The following is a 21,548-nucleotide window of genomic DNA, read 5'->3' on the forward strand; positions in this document are numbered from 1 at the left end:
GGTCACTCACCTAGTCAGACATCATGGAGTGTGATGTCAAGTGGGAATAAGGAAATATCACTATAAATAAATCTACTGCAACTAATGGAATTCTAGCTGAGCTATTTCAAATCCTAAAACATGATGCTGTTAAAGAGCTGCAGTCATTATGTCAATATATTTGGAAAACTCAGCAAGTCACAAGACTAACAACAGTCAGTGTTCATTCCAATCCCAAAGAAAGGCAATGCCAAATAATGTCAAACTACCATACAATTGTGCTGATCTCACATGCTAGCAAGGTTATGCCCCAAATTCTTCAAAATTATATGAATTGATAACTCTAGTATGTACAAGCTGGGTTTAGAAAAGGCAGAGGAACCAGACATCAAACTGCCAACATCTGTTGGATCAGAGAAAAGTCAAGGGAATTCAATAAAAACATATATTTCTCTTTCATTGACTATCAACATTGTGGATCACAACAAACTGTAGAAAGTTCCTGAAGAGCTGGGAAAACCAGAAAAAACTTACCTGACTGCTAAGAAATCTGTATGCAGGTCAAAAAGCAACAGTTAGACCCAGACATGGAATGACGGAAAGGTTTATATTGGGAAAGGAATATATCAAGGCTGTATAATGACACCTTGCTTATTTAGCAGAGTTAGTTAGTTAGTTCAATCACTCAGTCATGTCTGACTCTTTCTCACCCCATGGACTGGAGTATACCAGGCCATCACCAACTCCCAAAGCATACTCGAACTCATGTTCATTGAGTCAGTGATGCCATCCAAACATCTCATCCTCTGCCATCCACTTCTCCTTCTGTCTTCAATCTTTCCCAGCACCAGGGTGTTTTCCAATGAGTAGAATATTCATATCAGGTGGCTAAAGTACTGGAGCTTCAGCTTCAGCAATGAATATTCAGGACTGATTTCCTTTAGGATTGACTCATTTGATCTTCTTGCAGTGCAAGGGACTATCAAGAGTCTTCTCCAACACCATAGCTAAAAAGCATCCATTATTCAGGGCTCAGCTTTTTTATAGTCCAATCTCACATCCACACATCACTACTGGAAAAACCATAACTTTGAATTTGTCAGTAGAGGAATGAATTTGCTTTTTAATATGCTCTATAGGTTTGTTTTAGCTTTTCTTCCAAGGAGCAAGCATCTTTCAAATTCCTGGCTGCAGTCACCATCTGCTGTGATTTTTGAACCTAAGAAAATAAAATCTGTCACTGTTTCCATTGTTTCCCCATCTATTTGCCATGAAGTGATGGGACCAGATTCCATAAACTTAGTGTTTTGAATGTTGAGATTTAAGACAGCTTTTTCACTCTCCTTTTTCACTTTCATCAAGAGGTTCTTCAGTTCTTCTTTGCTTTCTGCCATAAGGGTGGTGTTATCCACATATCTGAGGTTATTGATATTTCTCTTGGAAAACTTGATTCTAGCTTTTGCTTCATCCAGCCCAGCATTTCACATGATGTAATCTGCATGGAGATCCAACCAGTCCATTCTGAAGGAGATCAACCCTGGGATTTCTTTGGAAGAAATGATGCTGAAGCTGAAACTCCAGTATTTTGGCCACCTCATGTGAAGAGCTGACTCATTGGAAAAGACTCTGATGCTGGGAGGGATTGGGGGCAGGAGAAGAAGGGGACGATCGAGGATGAGATGGCTGGATGGCATCACGGACTCGATGGACATGAGTCTGAGTGAACTCCGGGAGATGGTGATAAACAGGGAGGCTTGGCGTGCTGAGATTAATGGGGTCACAAAGAGTCGGACATGACTGAGCGACTGAACTGAACTGAACTGAGTCTGCATAGAAGTTAAATAAGCAGGGTAACAATATACAGACATGACCTACTCCTTTCTCAATTTGGAACTAAGCCATTGTTCCATGTCCTGTTCTAACTGTGGCTTCTTGACATGCATACAAATTTCTCAGGGGGCAGGTCAGGTGATCTGGTATTCCCATCTCTTGAAGAATTTTCCATTGTTTCTTGTAATCCATACAGTCAAAGGATTTAGTGTAGTCAATAAAACAGAAGTAGATATTTTTCTGGAATTCTCTTGCTTTTTCTATAATCCAGCAGACGTTGGGAATTTAATCTCTGATTCCTCAACCTTCTTAAAATTCAATTTGAACATCTGGAAATTCTTAGTTAAATGTACTTTAGAAGCTTAGCTTGGAGAATTTTGATTTTCTAGCGTGTGAAATGATTGCAATTGTGCAGTAGTTTGAACATTCATTGGCATTGTGTTTCTTTGGAATTAGAATGAAACCTGACATTTTCCAGTCCTGTGGCCACTGATGACTTTTCCAAATTTGTTGACATTTTGAGTGCAGCACTTTAACAGCATCATCTTTAAGGATTTGGAATAGCTCAAGTGGAATTCCATCACCTCTACTTGCTTTGTTTGTAGTAATGCTTCCTAAGGCTCACTTGACTTCACATTCCAGGAGGTATGGCTCTAGGTAAGTGATTACAACATCACAGTTATTTGGGTCATTAGGAAATCTTTTATATAGTTCTTCTGCGTGTTCTTACCACCTCTTCTTAGTATCTTCTGTTTCAGTTAGTTAGTTAGTTAGTTCAGTCGCTCAGTTGAGTCTGGCTCTTTGTGACCCCATGAATCACAATGCCAGGCCCCCCTGTCAATCACCAGCTCCTGGAGTTCACACAGGCTCACATCCATCGAGTCAGTTATGCCATCCAGCAATTTCATCCTCTGTCGTCCCCTTCTCCTCCTGCCTCCAGTCCCTCCCAGCATCAGGGTCTTTTCCAATGAGTCAACTCTTCGCATGAGGTAGCCAAAGTACTGGACTTTCAGCTTTAGCATCATTCCTTCCAAAGAAATCTCAGGGCTGATCTCCTTCAGAGTCGACCGGTGGGATCTCCTTGCAGTCCAAGGGACTTTCAAGAGTCTTCTCCAACACCACAGTTCAAAAGCATCAATTATTCGGTGCTCTGCCTTCTTCACAGTCCAACTCTCACATCCATACATGACCACAGGAAAAAACATAGCTTTGACTACATGGACCTTAGTTGGTAAAGCAGTGTCTCTGCTTTTGAATATGCTATCTAGGTTGGTCATAACTTTTCTTCCAAGGAGTAAGCATCTTTTAATTTCATGGCTGCAGTCATCATCTGCAGTGATTTTGGAGCCCCCCCCCCCCAAGTAAATATAATAAAGTCTGACACTGTTTCCACTGATTCCCCCATCTATTTCCCATGAAGTGATGGGACCGGATGCCATGATCTTCATTTTCTGAATGTTGAGCTTTAAGCCAACTTTTTCGCTCTTCTCTTTCACTTTCATCAACAGGCTTTTTAGCTCCTCTTCACTTTCTGCCACAAGGGTGGTGTCATCTGCATATCTGAGGTTATTGATATTTCTCCCGGCAATCTTGATTCCAGCTTGTGTTTCTTCCAGTCCAGCGTTTCTCATGATGTTCTCTGCATATAAGTTAAACAAGGAGGGTGACAATATACAGCCTTGATATACTCCTTTTCTTATTAGGAACCACTCTGTTGTTCCATGTCCAGTTCTAACTGTTGCTTCCTGGCCTGCATACAGATTTCTCAAGAGGCAGGTTAGGTGGTCTGGTATTCCCATCTCTTTCAGAATTTTCCACAGTTTATTGTGATCCACACAGTCAAAGGCTTTGGCATAGTCAATAAAGCAGAAGTAGATATTTCTCTGGAACTCTCTTGCTTTTTCCATGATCCAGCAGACGTTGGCAATTTGATCTCTGGTTTCTCTGCCTTTTCTAAAACCAGCTTATACATCAGGGAGTTCACGGTTCACATATTGCTGAAGCCTGGCTTGGAGATAGAATTTTGAGCATTACTTTACTAGCATGTGAGATGAGTGCAATTGTGTGGTATTTTGAGCATTCTTTTGCATTGTCTTTCTTCGGAATTGGAATGAAAACTGATCTTTTCCAGTCCTGTGGCCACTGCTGAGTTTTCCAAACTTGCTGGCATATTGAGTTCAGCACTTTCACAACATCATCTTTCAGGATTTGAAACAGCTCAACTGGGATTCCATCACCTCCACTAGCTTTGTTCTCAGTGATGCTTTCTAAGGCCCACTTGACTTCACATTCCAGGATGTTTGGTTCTAGATTAGTCTTCACATCATCATGATTGTCTGGGTCGTGAAGATCTTTTTTGTACTGTACTTCTCTGTATTCTTGCCACCTCTTCTTAATATCTTCTGCTTCTGTTAGGTCCAGACCATTTCTATCCTTTATCGAGCCCATCTTTGCATGAAATGTTCCCTTGGTATCTCTAATTTTCTTAAAGAGAGCTCTAGTCTTTCCCATTCAGTTGTTTTCCTCTATTTCTTTGCATTGATCACTGAAGAAGGCTTTCTTATCTCTTCTTGCTATTCTTTGGAACTCTGCATTCAGACGCTTATATCTTTCCTTTTCTCCTTTGCTTTTCACCTCTCTTCTTTTCACAGCTATTTGTAAGGCCTCCCCAGACAGCCATTTTGCTTTTTTGCATTTCTTTTCCATGGGGATGGTCTTGATCCCTGTCTCCTGTACAATGTCACGAACCTCTGTCCATAGTTCATCAAGCACTCTATCTATCAGATCTAGTCCCTTAAATCTATTTCTCACTTCCACTGTATTATCATAAGGGATTTGATTTAGGTCATACCTGAATGGTCTAGCGGTTTTCCCTACTGTCTTCAATTTCAGTCTGAATTTGGTAATAAGGGGTTCATGATTTGAGCCACAGTCAGCTCCTGGTCTTGTTTTTGTTGTCTGTATACAGCTTCTCCATGTTTGGCTGCAAAGAATATAATCAATCTGATTTCGGTGTTGACCATCTGGTGATGTCCATGTGTGGAGTCTTCTCTTGTGTTGTTCGAAGAGGGTGTTTGCTATGACCAGTGCATTTTCTTGGCAAAACTCTATTAGACTTTGCCCTGCTTCATTCTGCATTCCTAGGCCAAATTTTCCTGTAACTCCAGGTGTTTCTTGACCTCCTACTTTTGCATTCCAGTCCCCTATAATGAAAAGGACATCTTTTTTGGATGTTAGTTTAAAAGGTCTTGTAGGTTTTCATAAAATCATTCAACTTCAGCTTCTTCAGCGTTGCTAGTTTGTATATATATTTCTATTTGTTTATATTAATCACTTAGGAAAGGTTTCTTATTTGTCCTTGGTACTCTTTGGAAATCTGTGGTAAGATGAATATATCTTTATTATTTTCCTTTGCCTTTTGCTTCTTTTCTTTTCTCAGTTCGTTTTAGTGTCTCCTCAGACAAAAATTTTTCCTTTTTGTATTTCTTCTTCTAGGGGATGGTTTTGATCTCTGCCCCTGTACAGTGTTATGAACCTCCATCCAGTTTTTCAGGCCTTCAGTCTATCAGATCTAATCCCTGGAATCTACTTGTCACTTCCAGTGTATAATAGTAAGGGATTTGATTTAGGTTATACTTGAATGGTCTAGTGGTTTTCCATACCTTCTTCAACTTAAGTCTGAATTTTGAAATAAGGAGCACTTCATCTGAACCACAGTTAGCCTCTGGTCTTGTTTCAGGTGGAAAATAAAGAAACACTAACTTTAAATGATGCAATGCACCAAATAGACTTAGGTGGTATTTATAGGACATATAACACGGAAGCAGCTGAATACAATTTCTTTGCAAGTACTCACGGAATACTCTCCAGGATGGATCACATTCTGGGTCAGAAACAAAACATCAACAAGTTTAAGAAAACAAATGGCTTCAAGCATGTTTTCTGGCCACAGTGCTACAGGAATAGAAATCAATTACAAGAAAAAGAAAACCATAAAAAAGTACAAATATATAGAAGATAAACAACACACCACTAAGTAACTAAGAGATCGCTTAAGAAGTCAAAAAGGTAATTTAAAAAAATACCTAGAAACAAATGTAGTTTGAAAACCCTGCAGTTCAAATTGGATGCAGCAAAAGCAATCCTAAGAGAAGTTTATAGCAATAAAATCCTACTTCAAGAAACGAGAAAAAATGTCAAATAAACAACTTAACCTCAATCCTAAGGCAACTAGGAAAAAGAAGAACAAAGAAAACCTAAAATCAGTAGAAGGAAATAAATCATAAATATCATAGTAAAACGAAGTTAAAGTGAAATGAAGAAAACAATAGCAAAGATCAATAAAACTAAATGTTGGTTCTTTTTGAAGATAAAATTGATAAACACTTAGCCAGACTCATGAAGAAAAAAGGAAACAAGGCTCACATCAATACAATTGAAAGTGAAAAATGAGAAATTACAACTGACACCACACACACACACAAAAATCATAAACGTCTACCACAAGATCTATATACCAATAAAATGGAAAACCTGTAAGAAATGGGAAAATCCTTTGTAGGTACAACTTTCCAAGACTGAATCACGTATAACTAGAAAATATAAACAGATTAATCACAAATGATTAAATTGAAACTTTAATTACCATCTTCTAACAAATAAAAGGACTAGAAGGCTTCACACTTGAAATCTATCAAATATTTGAAGAACAGCTAACACCTATCTTACTCAAACTCTTCCCAAAAAATTACAGGAAGAAGAACACTCGCTAATGCATTCAATCTGATAACCGTCACTCTTGACACCAAAATCACACAAAGATATCACAGAAAAAGAAAGTTACACATCAATATTACTGATAAATATAAACAAACAACCAAAAAAAAAAAAAACCCTCAGCAAAATACCAGCAAACATAATCCAACAACATATTAAAGGGATGAAACACCATGATCAAGTGGGATCTATCCCAGGAATGCAACGTTTTATAATATATGCAAATCAATCAATGTGATGCATCATATTAGCAAATTAAAGAATAAAAACCACATGATTATCTCAAGAGATGCACAAAACTTTTGAAAAAAATTCACCACCCATTTATGGTAAAAATTCTTTGAAAGTGGTCATATGAAGAATTTACCTAAACATAATAAAGGCCATATACAACAAACAAACAGCAAAAATCTTTCTCAATTGTTAAAAATAAAACAAAACGGAATTCACTTTCTCTAAGATCAGGCACAAAAGACAGATGCCCACTCTCACCACTGTTATTCAACATAGATTTGGAAATTCCAGCCAAGGCACTCAGAAAATTTCTACTCTAAATTGGAAAAGAAGTAAAACTGCCACTGTTTACAGTTGCTATGTTGGTATACATAGATAAACCTAAAGACACCATCAGAAAACTATGAGAGCCAATCAATAAATTTAGTAAATTTATACAATATAAAAAGAAATGCACAGAAATCTCTTGGATTCCTATACAGGAAAAATGAAAGTTCAGAAAGATAAATTAAAGTAACAACCCCATTTACCATTGCAATGAATAGAATAAAATACCTAGGAATAAACTTCTCTAGGGAAGGCAAATACCTGTATTCAGATAAGTGTAAAACACCGATGAAAGAAATCAAAGATGATACAAACAGTTGGAGAAATATACCATATTCTTGGAATTGAAGAATCAATATTGTGAAAAGGAATAGGATACTGAAAGCAATCTACAGATTCAATGCAATCCCTATCAAACTACCAATGGCATTCTTCAGAGAAATCAACAAACAAACAAAAAAAATTGCAACTTGTATGGGAACATTAAAGACCTCAAATAGCCAAAACACTCTGAGAAAGAAAGAGCTGAAGGAATCAGGCTCCTTGTTTTAAAACTATACTACAAATCTACAGTAATCAAGAGAGTATTTGTTAGGATAACCAAAATAGAAATATAGATCAATGGTACAAGATAGAAAGCCCAGAGGTAAACCCAAAACATATGATCAACTAGTCTATGAAAAAGGAGGCAAGAATATACAATGGAGAAAAGACAAACTTTTCAACACGTGGTGCTGGGAAAACTGGACAAGTACATATAAAGGAATGAAATTAGAGCACTACCTAACACCATACATAAAAATAAACTCAAAATATATTTAAGACCTAAAAGTAAGATCAGACACTATAACGCCTTAAATTAAAACTTAGGAAAAACATTCTTTGACACAAATGATAGGAGGATCTTTTTCAACTCACTCCTAGAGTAATGTAAATAAAAACAAGCATAAAGAAATATGACCAGTTAAATTTAAAAGAGTTTATACTGTGAAGGAAACCATAAACAAGGGAAGACAACCCACATAAAGGGAGAATATGTTTCCAAATGAAAGAACAAACTGAGGATTTATCTCCCCAAAATAGACAAATAGCCAAAAAAAAAAAAAAAAAAAGCCGAATTAAAAAATAAAACAACTCCATTAGAAAATGGATGGAAGATGTAAATAAACATCTCTCCAATGGCCAATAGGCACTTGAAAAGATGATTAACATCACTAATTGTTGAAAGTAAAATGAAAGTGGTAATCACTTAGTCATGTCTGACTCTTTGTGATCCCATGGACTTTAGTCTGCCAGGCTCTGCTGTCCATGAAATTCTCCAGGCAAGAGTACTGGAGTGGTGAGTCATTTCCCTCTCCAGGGAATCTTCCCAACCCAGGAATCGAACCTGGCTCTCCCACATTGCAGAGGGATTCTTTACGTTTGAATCACTACGGAAGCCCCACTAATTGTTAGAAAAATGCAAATCAAAACTACAATAAAGTATCACATCACACTCATCAGAATGACTATCATCAAAAATCTAAAATCTATAACCAATAAATGCTGAAGAGTGTGTGGAGAAAAGAAGACTCTCATGAATAGCTGATGGGAATATAAGTTAATACAGCCACTATGGAGACAATATGGAGGTTTCCTTAAAAACTAAAAATTGAGCTGTTATATGATCTAGCAACCCTAGTACTGGGTATATACCATGAGAAAACCATAATTCAAAAGGACACATGTATCCCAGTATGCATTACAGCATTATTTACAATATCCAGGATATGGAAGCAACCTAAATGTTTAATGAAAGATGAATGGATCAAAAAGATATAGTTGTTGTTGTTATTCAATCTTCAGGTCATTATTGACTTTCTGAAACCCAATGGACTACAGCACACCAAGCTTTCCTGTCCTTCACTATCTCCTTGAGTATGTTCAAATTTATGTCCATTGAATCAGTGATACCACCCACCAACTCATCTCCTTCTCCTCCTGCACCCAATCTTTCCAAGTGTCAAAGTCTTTTTTTAATATAAATTTATTTATTTTAATTGGAGGCTAATTACTTTACAATATTCTCTGCTCTTCTCATTATGTGGCCATATCATTGGAATTTCAGCTTCAGTATCAGTTCTTCCAATGAATATTCAGGGTTTATTCCTTTTATGATTGGCTGATTTGTTCCCCTTGCTGTACAAGGAACTTTCAAGAGTCTTCTCCAGCACCAGAGTTCAAAAGCGTCATTTCTTCAGTGCTCAGTCTTCTTTATGATCTAATGCTAACATTCATACATGAATACTGGAAAAGCCATAGCTTTGACTACATAGACCTTTGTCAGCAAAGTGATGTCTCTGCTTTTTAATATGCTCTCTAGGTTTGTCATAGATTATCCTCCAAGGAGCAAGTATCTTTTAATCTTGTGATGGCAGTCACTGTTCACAGTGATTTTGGAGTCCAGGAAGATAAAATCCACCACTGTTTCCTTTTTTCTCCATTTATTTGTCATGACGTGATGTGACTAGATGCCATGATCTTAGTTTTTTAAAGAAGATATGGTACATATATGCAATGGAATATTAATAAGCCATAAAAAAGAATGAAACTGGATCATCTTAGAGATGTGGATGGGCCTAGAATCTATCACTCAGAGTGAAGTAAGTCAGAAAAAGAAAAAAAAAAGTATCCTATATTAATAGATTTATATTGAATCTAGAAAAGTGGTACAGATTTATCTATTTTACAGACTGAAATAGAGATGCAGTCATAGAGAAGAGACATGATGAGGGAAGGGTGGGACAAATGGGGAGGTTGAGATTGAGATTGAGATATATACACTGCTGCTGCTGCTGCTGCTAAATCTCTTCAGTCGTGTCCGACTGTGCAACCCCATAAACGGCAGCCCACCAGGCTTCCCCGTCCCTGGGTTTCTCCAGGCAAGAACACTGGAGTGGGTTGTCATTTCCTTCTCCAAAGCATGAAAGTAAAAAGTGAAAGTAAAGTCTTTCAGTTGTGTCCGACTCTTAGGGACCCCACACACTGCAGCCTACCAGGCTCCTCTGTCCATGAATTTTCCAGGCAAGAGTACTGGAGTGTGGTGTCATTGCCTTCTCTGATATATACACTAACAGCTGTAAATAGATAGCTTGTGGAAACCTGCTATAAAGAACAGGCATCTCAGCTCAGTGCTGTATGATGGGCTAGATAGGTTGAATTGTAGGTGTCATCAGGAGGTATAAGAGGGAGGAGATATATGCATACACATAGCTAGTTCACTTCATTGTACAGCAGAGGCTAATACATTACTGTAAAATATTTATATGTGAATTTGATAAAAGAAAACATCAATAGGAAAATATACATTGTTAATTTTCTGAAATGTAAATGGATTAAATGCTCCAACTGAAAGACATAGACCAGCTGAATAGACTTTTTTTGTAAGACACATATACATGCTGTCTAAAAAGATGCATTAAGATCTAGTGGCACATACAGACTGAAAGAAAGGGGATGAAGAAAAAAAAAAAAGGTCCATGCAAATGGAAATCAAAAAAATGTGGAGTTTCAATAGTCATATCAGATGAAATAAACTATTTAAAAAGATTATTGAAATAGACTAAAATACATACTATTACAGAAGGAAAAGATGGACATTACATAATGATCAAGGAATCAATGCAAGAAGCTACAACAATTCTAAATATGTATGCATCCAACATATGAGCACCTTAATATGTAAGTCAAATGCTAACAGCCTTAAAAAGGGAAAACAGCAGTAACGCAAAAAGAGTGGGAAATTTAACATTCCACTTACACCAATCGACAGGTCATGAAGACAGAAGTCAAAAAGGGGACACACGCCTTAAAAGACACGTTAACCCAGATAGACCTAAGTGATATTTATAAGACATTCTATAAAATGTGTGTGTGTGTGGGGGGGGGGGGGAGGGGCGGGGTCCTCCCAGGTGGCTCAGTGGTGAAGAACTTGCCTACAAATGAAGGAGACACTTCACATGAAGTGTCTTTTTGGATCACAACACTTTGAATTTAGATGTAAAGTTTAGGAGGAAATAATGTAAGAAATATAAACATATGGAGGTTAAACAATATGTTACTAAATAATCAATGCATCACTGAAGAAGTCAAATTTAAAATTAAAAAACAAAAAAAAAAACAAAAACTAGAGACAAATGACAACAAAAAACAGAGGATCCAAAACTTATGTGATGCAGCAAAGTCAGTTCTAAGAGGGAAGTTTATAACAATACAATCTTACTTCAAGAAATAAGAAATATCTCAAATACATAGCCTAAACTTATACCTAAAGCAAATAGGGCAAGAACAATGACAAAAACAACAAAAACAAAGTTAAGAGAAGGAAAGAAATCATAAAAATCAGAATAGAAATAAATGAAAAAGAAATGATGGGGACTATAGCAACGATCAATCAAATTAAAAGCTCGTTCTTTGAGAAAATAAAAGAAACAAACCATTAACCAGACTCATCACGAAAAAAGGGAGAAGGCTCAACTCAATAAAATTAGAAATGAAAATAGAGAAATTAAACAGACAACACAAAAATACTAACCAACATAAGAGACTACTAAACTATTTGCCAATAAATGGACAACTTGGAAGAAACAGACAAATTCTTATAGAAAGTATAACCTTTCAAAACTGAACCATGAAGAAATAGAAAATTTGAGCACATCAATATCAAGAATGGTCATTGAAGCTGTAATAAAAAATACTCCAACAAACAAGAGCCCAGGACCAAATGGCTTCAGAGATGAATTCTACCAAATATTTAGAGAAGAGTTAACACCTATCCTATTTGAAAGCTTCCAAAAAGTTGCAGAGGAAGAAAACTTCCAAATTCATTCTACGAGGACACAATCACACTGACACCAAAATCAGAGGAAGATGTCAACCACGAAAAAAAAACTCCTGGCCAATATTACTGATGAACATATATGCAAACATCCTCAACAAAACTCCAGCAACTAGAACCCAACAATATATTAGAAAGATCATACATCATGATCAGTTCAGTTCAGTTCAGTTCAGTTACTCAGTGGTGTCCAACTCTTTGCAATCCCATGAATCGCAGCTTGCCAGGCCTCCCTGTCCATCACCAACTCCCGGAGTTCACTCACACTCACGTCCATGGAGTCAGTGATGCCATCCAGCCACCTCATCCTCGGTCGTCCCCTTCTCCTCCTGCTCCCAATCCCTCCCAGCATCAGAGTCTTTTCCAGCGAGTCAACTCTTCACATGAGGTGGCCAAAGTATTGGAGTTTCAGCTTTAGCATCATTCCTTCCAAAGAATACCCAGGACTGATCTCCTTCAGAATGGACTGGTTGGATCTCCTTGCAGTTCAAGGGACTCTCAAGAGTCTTTTCCAATACCACAGTTTAAAAGCATTAATTCTTTGGCGCTCAAGTGGGCTTTATTCCAGGGGTGCAAAGATTCTCCAATATTTGCAAATCAATCAGTATGACACACCATTTTAACAAACTGAGAGATGAAAACCTTATGATTATTTCAGTAAATGCAGAGAAAGACCTGGAGAAAGTTCAATATCCATTTATGAAAAAAAAAAAAATCTCGCTAGGAAGTAGGCATAGAAGTAACATACCTCAATGTAATAAAAACCATATATGAGAAACCCACAGCAAATGTTATCCTCATGGCAAAAAATTGATGCATTTCTTCTAAAATCAGGAACAGCACAAGGGTGCCCACTCTCACTAGTAGTATTCAACAAAGTTTTGGAAGTCCTAGCCACAGCAATTAGAGAAGAAAAATAAATAAAATGAATTCAGATTGGAAAAGAAGTAAAACTCTCACTGTTGGCAGATGACATGATCCTCTACATATGAAACCCTAAAGGTGCCATCAGAAAATTTCTAGAGTTAGTCAATGAATATAGTAAAGTTGCAGGATACAAAATTAATACAGAGAAATCCTTTGCATTCCTATACACTAACAATGAAAAATCAGAAAGAGAAATTAGGGAAACAACTTAATTCACCATTGCAACAAAAAGAATAAAATACTTAGGAATAAATTTATCTAAATAAATAAAAGTTCCGTATACAGAAAACTATAAAACACTGATGAAAAAATCAAAGATGACACAAATAGATGGAGAAATATATTATGTTCTTTGGTTGGAAAAGTCAATATAGTGAAAATGAGTATACTACCCAAAACAATATATAGATTCAACACAATTCCTATCAAACTACCAATGGTATTTTTTCACAGAATTATAACAAACAATTTTACAATGTGTATGGAAACAAACAAGACCTTGAATAACCAAAGCAATCTTGAGGAAGAAGAATGACACTTCAGACTATACTACAAAGTTGCAGTCATCCAGACAGCATGGTACTGGCACAAAAACAGAAATACAGATCAATGAAAAAAATTAAAAAAAAAAATGAAAATAAAAAAAAATAGAAAGTCCAGAGATAAACCAATGGACACCTAATCTTTAAAAAAAAAAAGGCAAAAATATACAATGGAGAATAGATAGTCTTTTCAACAAGCAGTGCTGGGAAAACTGGTCAACTACATGTAAAATAATGAAAACAGAACACTTTCTAACATCATACACAAAAATAAACTCAAAATGGATTAAATATCTAAATATATGTCCAGAAACTATAAAACTCTTAGAGGAAAACTTAGGCAGAGCACTCTCCAACATAAATCACAGAAAGATCCTCTATGACCCACCTCCTAAAATAATGGAAATAAAATAGAAAGTAAACAAATGTGACCTAATTGAACTTAAAAGCTTTTGCACAACAAAGGAATCTACAAGCAGGTGGAAAGATTGCCCTCAGAGTGGGAGAAAATAATATTAGTGAAACAACTGACAAATAATTAATCTCTGAAATGTACAAGCAGATCAAGCACTCAATACCAGAAAAATGAACAACCCAGTCAAAAAGTGGGTAAAAGGCCTAAACAGACATTTCTCCAAGGAAAACATACAGATGGCTAATGAATACATGAAAAGATGCTCAGGGCAGCACAGGAGACACAGATGTAAAGAACAGACTTTTGGGCTCAGTGGGAGAATGCAAGAGTGGGATGATTTGACAGAACACCATTGAAACATATGCATTACCATGTGTAAAAAAGATGAACAGTGCAAGTTAGATGCATGAAGCAGGGCAACCAAAGTCATTGCTCTAGGAACAACCCAGAGGGATAGGATGGGGAGGAAAATGGAAAGAGTGTTCAAGATGGGGCGAGACATTTATACATGTGGCCAATTCATCCTGATGTATGACTAAAACCATTACAATGCTGTGAAGTAATTATTCTCCAATCAAAATTAATTAATTTACTAAAAAGCCTGTTAGTCAAAGGAGAGAATCATAAATATCAAATTAGATAAGTGAAATAGATATTAATAACAACCACTGTAGTAAAGAGCAATGAATTTAAAAGCTGGTTCATTCAGAATATAAGCAAAATTGATAAACCTTTGGCCAGACTCATCAAGAAAATAAGGGATACGATTCAACTCAATAAAATTAGTAATGTAACAATAGAAGTTCCAGTGGACAACACAGAAGTACAAAGGATCATAAGAGACTACAGCCAGGAAATATACACCAATAAAATAACAACATGGAAGAAATGGACACATTATAAGAATGATGAAACCTTCTAAGCCTGAACCAGATAGAAATATGAAATATGAAGAGACCACTCACCAGTACTAAAATTGACACTGTGATTAAAAGTCTTCTAACAACAAAGTTTATAATGAGATGGGTGCACAGGCAAATTCTATCAAACATTAGAAAAGAGTTAACACCTAAAAGAGGTCATATAATGCTAAGGGATGAGAAACAAGCTCTAGTTTCAAGGATTCTGATCAAAATAATATCTTTCACCTTAATTTAGAATATTTAAAAAAAAATATTTCAAATAAAAAATAATATTTAAATTGGTGAAATTTAATGAATCAAAATGAAGAGACAGAAATATTTTATCTTCCAGATCACATTATTCACCAAGGAACCTGATTCTGATAAAGCAAAAAATAATAGTTAAAAGTTCTGTATTAAAATGACATTTCACAAATATTAAACAGCTCAGTTTTTACTGTCTCCTCACAGGAAAATCAAATATATGACAGCCTCTTTCCATCTGTAAGGTGATCAAGTAGAACTGTAATAGGCTTTTAGGGTTCTTCCTTCCTTTTCCCCAAATCCTAATATAGAATTCCTGAATTAACCAGATGCTTGATAAGTCAAAGCTTTTTTTTTTTTTTTTTAATTTTTTTTTAAATTTTCAAAGTCAAAAGTCAGTGAGTAAAAAATATATTTAGGTACATAATCATTGAAAATATAATGAGTTCCTGTTGCTATATAAAAGATAATATTAAGGAAGGAAGAAGCCTAAAATCCTATTGCAGTTCTACTTAATCATCTTACAGATGGAAAAGAAGCTTTCATATATTTGATTGCAATTTCAGCCATGGGTAATTTATTTGTGAACATGATGATAGATTAAATGTCCTCCCTATTGTATTAGTTAGCTATCAAAGAATAAAAAGAAACACCTGGATCTCTAGCCAGGAAAGCCAAATTGTCGGAAAAGTATTTTCTTTTCCACTGTCACCCTCATGCTAAAACATGCAATCAACTGAAACCTAAAATGGATGAAAACCTAGATATATTTAAATCTGAAATAACATATTTTATTTATTTTAAATCTATTTTTTAGGTACAGGTACACTAAGATGATTGAGAGGATAAAGTTTAATATCTATGTCAGACTTCAGAAATTAAAAAAAAATAGTGAGTATATTCATATCATAGAAAGAAATATATACAACTATTGCTATTTAATTCTGGAAAGCATGTAAGAAGCAAAGTAATTCTGAAGAAAAAAAAAAGAACTGATAAAGACAGGCAGTGCAGACAGTTATGAAAATGTAAATATTATTGAGAGTGGTAGCTGATAAGGTTAGTGTAGTGTGTTGTTGGGGATTAATATATAATATTAATATTAGTAATTATAGAATGGAGTGGTAACAGAATCACTTGTAGCATGGTAGTAAAAATGGTATAGTAGGAAGAGATTCAACTGTAGAATCTTTATGGGTAAATATAAGCTTGAAACCTATTATGTTTTTAAAAAGAGCCTTGTAAATATTATAAACACTTTTGTATACTATTTGCTATTGCTTTTGGAATACATCTTGGATAGAATCTTGCTATGGGAGTTTGTGCTAAATTAAGGAGTCAAATTGCTGTATACAGTATAATATAAACTAATGATATAGAAGATGATTTGTAAGATATCTAGTTGAAGATTTGTTGTTTTATGGCAAGACTTAACATTGCATCATGTTTGAAATTTATTTCCTTTTAGAAATTTTTAGTTTTCAAGTAAGTAATGTGAGCAAGTATCAATGCCATTTTGATAATGTATAAAATGCATGCTTCCATTCTTCAAATGACACACAAAAGATAAACATAAACAATGAATTATTTCTGGTATTTCTTACTAAATTTTTGACTCTTGGATTCAAACTACCAAAGGAAGAATGGTTCAAACTAGCATTTAACCTTCTTATATCACAAAAAGAAATCTATTTAACTGCCATTGATGCTCTATTTCTTTGGATTATGACCAAAGTAAACAAAAATCAACACCATTCTGATGTAAATAGATATGGACATGAACCTCTAAAAGTCTGTTATCTTCCCAGTGTGATTTTTTAAATGGACAATAGTTAATATTTACTCTTGTATCTATCGGTTTGTTATGGTTTTCCTTTTTAAATATTTTATTGAAAAGTTTGTAGTATAGGTATAAAAAGAATACTAACATTACCTTTGAGGAAACATTTAAAGTAGTTTATCAAAATTATAGACTCAGGATTTGCTTTCTGTTTCATCTAAAAAGAAGCTTCCTATTTTTCCTTTGCAGTCTTAATGAACTTTAAAAGAAAGATCCACTGATGCAACTGTAATAAAGAGTACTGGGTATATTTTAAATAATATATAACTATATCTCAAACTCATTTTGACATATCTCTGTCTCATTTTTACTTGTTGATGAATTAAGCATTTACTATTATCTTCCTGCCTTAGGAAGTACTGCTATTAATAAAGTTGGAGGATGTGATGGAATTTCAATAGTACTACTGAAAATCATAAAGGATGAAGCCATTAAGGTGCTGCATTCAATATGTCCGCAAATCTGGAAGATGCAGCACTGGCCAGAGGACTGGAAAATGTCAGTTCTCACCCCAATTCCCAAAAAGGATAGTACTAAAGAATGTACTAACCATTGGACAATTGTACTCATCTCCCATGCTAGTAAGGTCATGCTTAAAATCCTGCATGCTAGGCTTCAGCGTTATGCAAATCAAGAAATTCCAGAAGTCCAAGCTTGGTTCAGAAAATGAAGAGCAACCAGAGATCCACAAGTTGTCAACATTACTGGATCATAGCGAAAGCTAGCAAATTTCAGAAAAACATCCACCAATGTTTCATTAACTACACCAAAGCCTTTGACTGCATGGACCATAAGAAACTCTAGAAAGCTCTTAAAGAGATGAGAATACTGGACCATCTTACCTGTCTCCTGAAAAACAGGCATGTGAGTCAAGAGGCAGTAGTTTGAAGCTTGTATGGAACAACTGATCGGTTCAAGATTGAGGGAAAAAAGGTATGACAGGGGTGTCTGCTGTCACCCTGTTAGTTTAATCTATATGCTGAAAACAAAATGAAAAACTTCTGGCTGAATGAGTTACAAACTAGAATCAAGATAAGTGGGAGAAACATCAACAACCTCAGATATGTGGATGATACCACTCTAAGGACAGAAAGAGAAGAGGAACTAAAGAAACTTTTAATGAAGATGAAGGAGAGAGAAAGTCAGCTTAAAAGTAAATGTTAATAAACCTAAGGTCATGCCATCTGGCCCCATTATTTCGTGGAAAATAGCGGGGGGGGGGGGGGGATATGGAAGTAGTGACAGGTTTGCTCTTCTTAAACTTCCCATGGTTTTTCCAGTGGTTACATGTGGTTGTGAGAGCTATACTGTAAAGAAGTCAGAGGGCTGAAGAACACATGACTTTCAACTGTGGTGCTGGAGAAGACTCCTGAAAGTCCCTTGGAGACTAAGGAGAATTTTTTATATAGTTCTTCTGTGTATTCTTGTCATCTCTTCTTACTTTCTTCTGCTTCTGTTAAGTCCATACTGTTTCTGTCCTTTATTGTGCCCATCTTTGAATGAACAATTCCCTTGGGGTCTCTAATTTTATTGGAGGTTTCTAGTGTTTCCTATTTTATTGTTTTCCTCTGTTTGTTTCCATTGTTCACATAGGAAAGTTTTCTTATCTTTTCTTGCTATTTTTTCATACCCTGTATTCAGATAAGTATATCTTTCTTTGACTCCTTGCCTTTCACTTCTCTTATTTTCTCACTTATTTGTAAGGCCTCCTCAGACAACCACTTTGCTTTTCTGAATTTATTTTTCTTGGGGATCGTCTTGATTACTGCCTACTGTATAACGTTATGAACCTCAATGCATAGTTCTTCAGACACTCTATCAATCTAATCCCTTGAATCTATTTGTTGCATCCACTGTATAATCATAAAGGATTTGATTTAGATCATACCTGAATTATCTAGTGGTTTTTCCATACTTTCTTCAATTTAAGTCTGAATTTGGCAATACAAACTGCATGATCTGAGCCACAGTCAGCTGCCAGACTTGTTTGTACTGACTGTGTAGAGCTTCTTCATCTTTGGCTGCAAAGAATATAATCAATCTGATTTCAGAATTGACCATCAAGTGATGTCCATGTGTAATGTCATCTTTTGTGTTGTTGGGAGAGGATGTTTGGTATGACCAGTGTGTTACATTTGCAAAACTCTGTTAGCATTTGCCCTGCTTCATTTTGTACTCCAAGGCCAAACTTGCCTGTTACTCCAGCTATCTCTTATCTGTTCACTTGGGCATCCCATTCCCCTATCATGAAAAGTCCATTTTTATTTTGGTGTTATTTATAGAAGTGAACAAACAGGAGATGACAAGAGTGAACATCGATAGTTTAGGACTCAGTGAACCATAATGGACTGGAATTGATGAATTTTAATTCAAAGGACCATTATCTCTGCTGCCATGGGTAAGAATCCCTTAGAAGAAATGGAGTAGCCGTCATAGGGAAAAAAAAAAAAAAGTTCAAATTTCAGAACTTGGATGCAATCTCAAAAATGACAGAATGATCTCTGTTCATTTCCAAGGCAAACCAATCAATATCACAGTAATCCAAGTCTATGCTCCGACCAGCAACGCTGAAGAAGCTGAAGTTAAATGCTTCTATGAAGACCTACAAGACCTTCTAGAACTAACACCCCAAAAAATATATTATTTTCATTATAGGGGACTGCAATACAAAAGTAGGAAGTCAAGAAATACCTGGAAGTGAAGTGAAGTTGCTCAGTTGTGTCCGACTCTTTGAGACCCCGTGGACTGTAGAGATTTCCTAGCAAGAATACTGGAGTGGGTTGCCATTTCCTTCTCCAGGGGATCTTCCAGACCCAGGGATGGAACCCAGATCTCCCACATTGCAGGCAGATGCTTTAACCTCTGAGCCACCAGGGAAGACCTAAATACCTGGAGTAACAAGGAAACTTGGCTTTGGAGTAGAGAATGAAGCGAGGCAAAGGCTGATAGAGTTTTGCCAAGAGAATGCACTGGTCATAGCAAACACCGTCTTCCAACAAAACAAGAGAAGACTCTACAAGTGGACATCACCAGTTGGTCAATACCGAAATCAGATTGAGTATATTTGTTACAGTCAAAGATGGAGAAGCTCTATACAGTCAGAAAAAAACAAGACTGGGAGCTGACTGTGGCTCAGATCATGAATTCCCTATTACCAAATGCAGACTTAAATTGAAGAAAGTAGGGAAAATCACTAAATCATTCAGGTATGACCTAAATCAAATCCCTTACGACTATACAGTGAAAGTGACAAACAGATTCAAGGGATTAGATCTGATATACATAGTGCCTGAAGAACTATGGTTGGAGGTTCATGACATTATACAGAAGGCAGTGAATAAGACCATCCCCAGGAAAAAACAAATGCAAAAAGGAAAAACGGTTATCTGATGAGGCTTTACAAATAGCTGTGCAAATAAGAGAAGTGAAAGCAAAGGGAAAAATGAAAGATATACTTATCTGAAGACAGAGACTGAAAGAATAGCAAGGAGAGATAAGAAAGTCTTCCTCAGTGATCCGCAAAGAAATATAAGAATACAATAGAATGGGAAAGGCTAGAAATCTCTTCAAGAAAATTAGAGATAACAAGGGAACACTTCATGCACAGATGGGAACAATAAAGGACAGAAACAGTATAGACCTAACAGAAGCAGAAGATATTAGGAAGAGGTTCCAATAATACACAGAACTATACAAAAAATATTTTCATGACCCAGATAATCACGATGGTGTGATCATTCACCTAGAGCCAGACATCCTGGAATGTGAAGTCAAGTGAGCCCTAGGAAGCATCACTACAAACAAAACTAGTGGAGGTTGTGGAATTCCAGTTGAGTTATTTCAAAACCTAAAAGATGATGCTATGAAAGTGCTGCACTCAATACACCAAGAAACTTGGAAAATTCAGCAGTGGCCACAGGACTGGAAAAGGTCAGTTTTCATTCCAATCCCAAAGAAAGACAATGCCAAGGAATGTTCAAACTACTGCACAATTGTACTTATCTCACACACTAGTAAAATAATGCTCACAATTCTCCAAGCCAGGCTTCAAGAGTAAGTGAACCATGAACTTCCAGATGTTCAAGCAGGATTTAGAAAAGGCAGAGGAACCAGAGATCAAATAGGTAACATTCATTGGATCATCAAAAAAGAGAGAGAGTTCCAGAAAAACATCTACTTCTGCTTTTTTGTCTATACCAAAACCTTCGACCGTGTGGATTAAAAAAAAAAAAAAAAAAAAACAAACAAACCGTGGAAAATTATTCAAGAGATCTGTATGCAGGTCAAGAAGCCACAGTTGGAACTGAACATGCAACAACAGACTGATTCCAAATTGGGAAAGGAGTACATCAGGGTGGTATATTGTCACCCTGCTTATTTAACTTATATGTGGAGTACATCATGAGAAGTGCAGGATTGGATGAAACACAAGCTCAAATCAAGAGATTTCCAGGGGAAATATCATTAACCTCAGATATGCAAATGACACCACACTTATGCCAGAAATCAAAGAAGAACTAAAGAGCCTCTTAATTAAAGTGAAAGCTGAAAGTGAAAAAGTTGGCTTAAAACTGAGGAAACTAAGATTGTGGCATCTGGTCCCCTCACTTCATGGAAAATAGATGGGAAAACAATG

Source organism: Budorcas taxicolor, chromosome 19, assembly GCF_023091745.1.
Source record: "Budorcas taxicolor isolate Tak-1 chromosome 19, Takin1.1, whole genome shotgun sequence".
NCBI lineage: Eukaryota > Metazoa > Chordata > Mammalia > Artiodactyla > Bovidae > Budorcas > Budorcas taxicolor.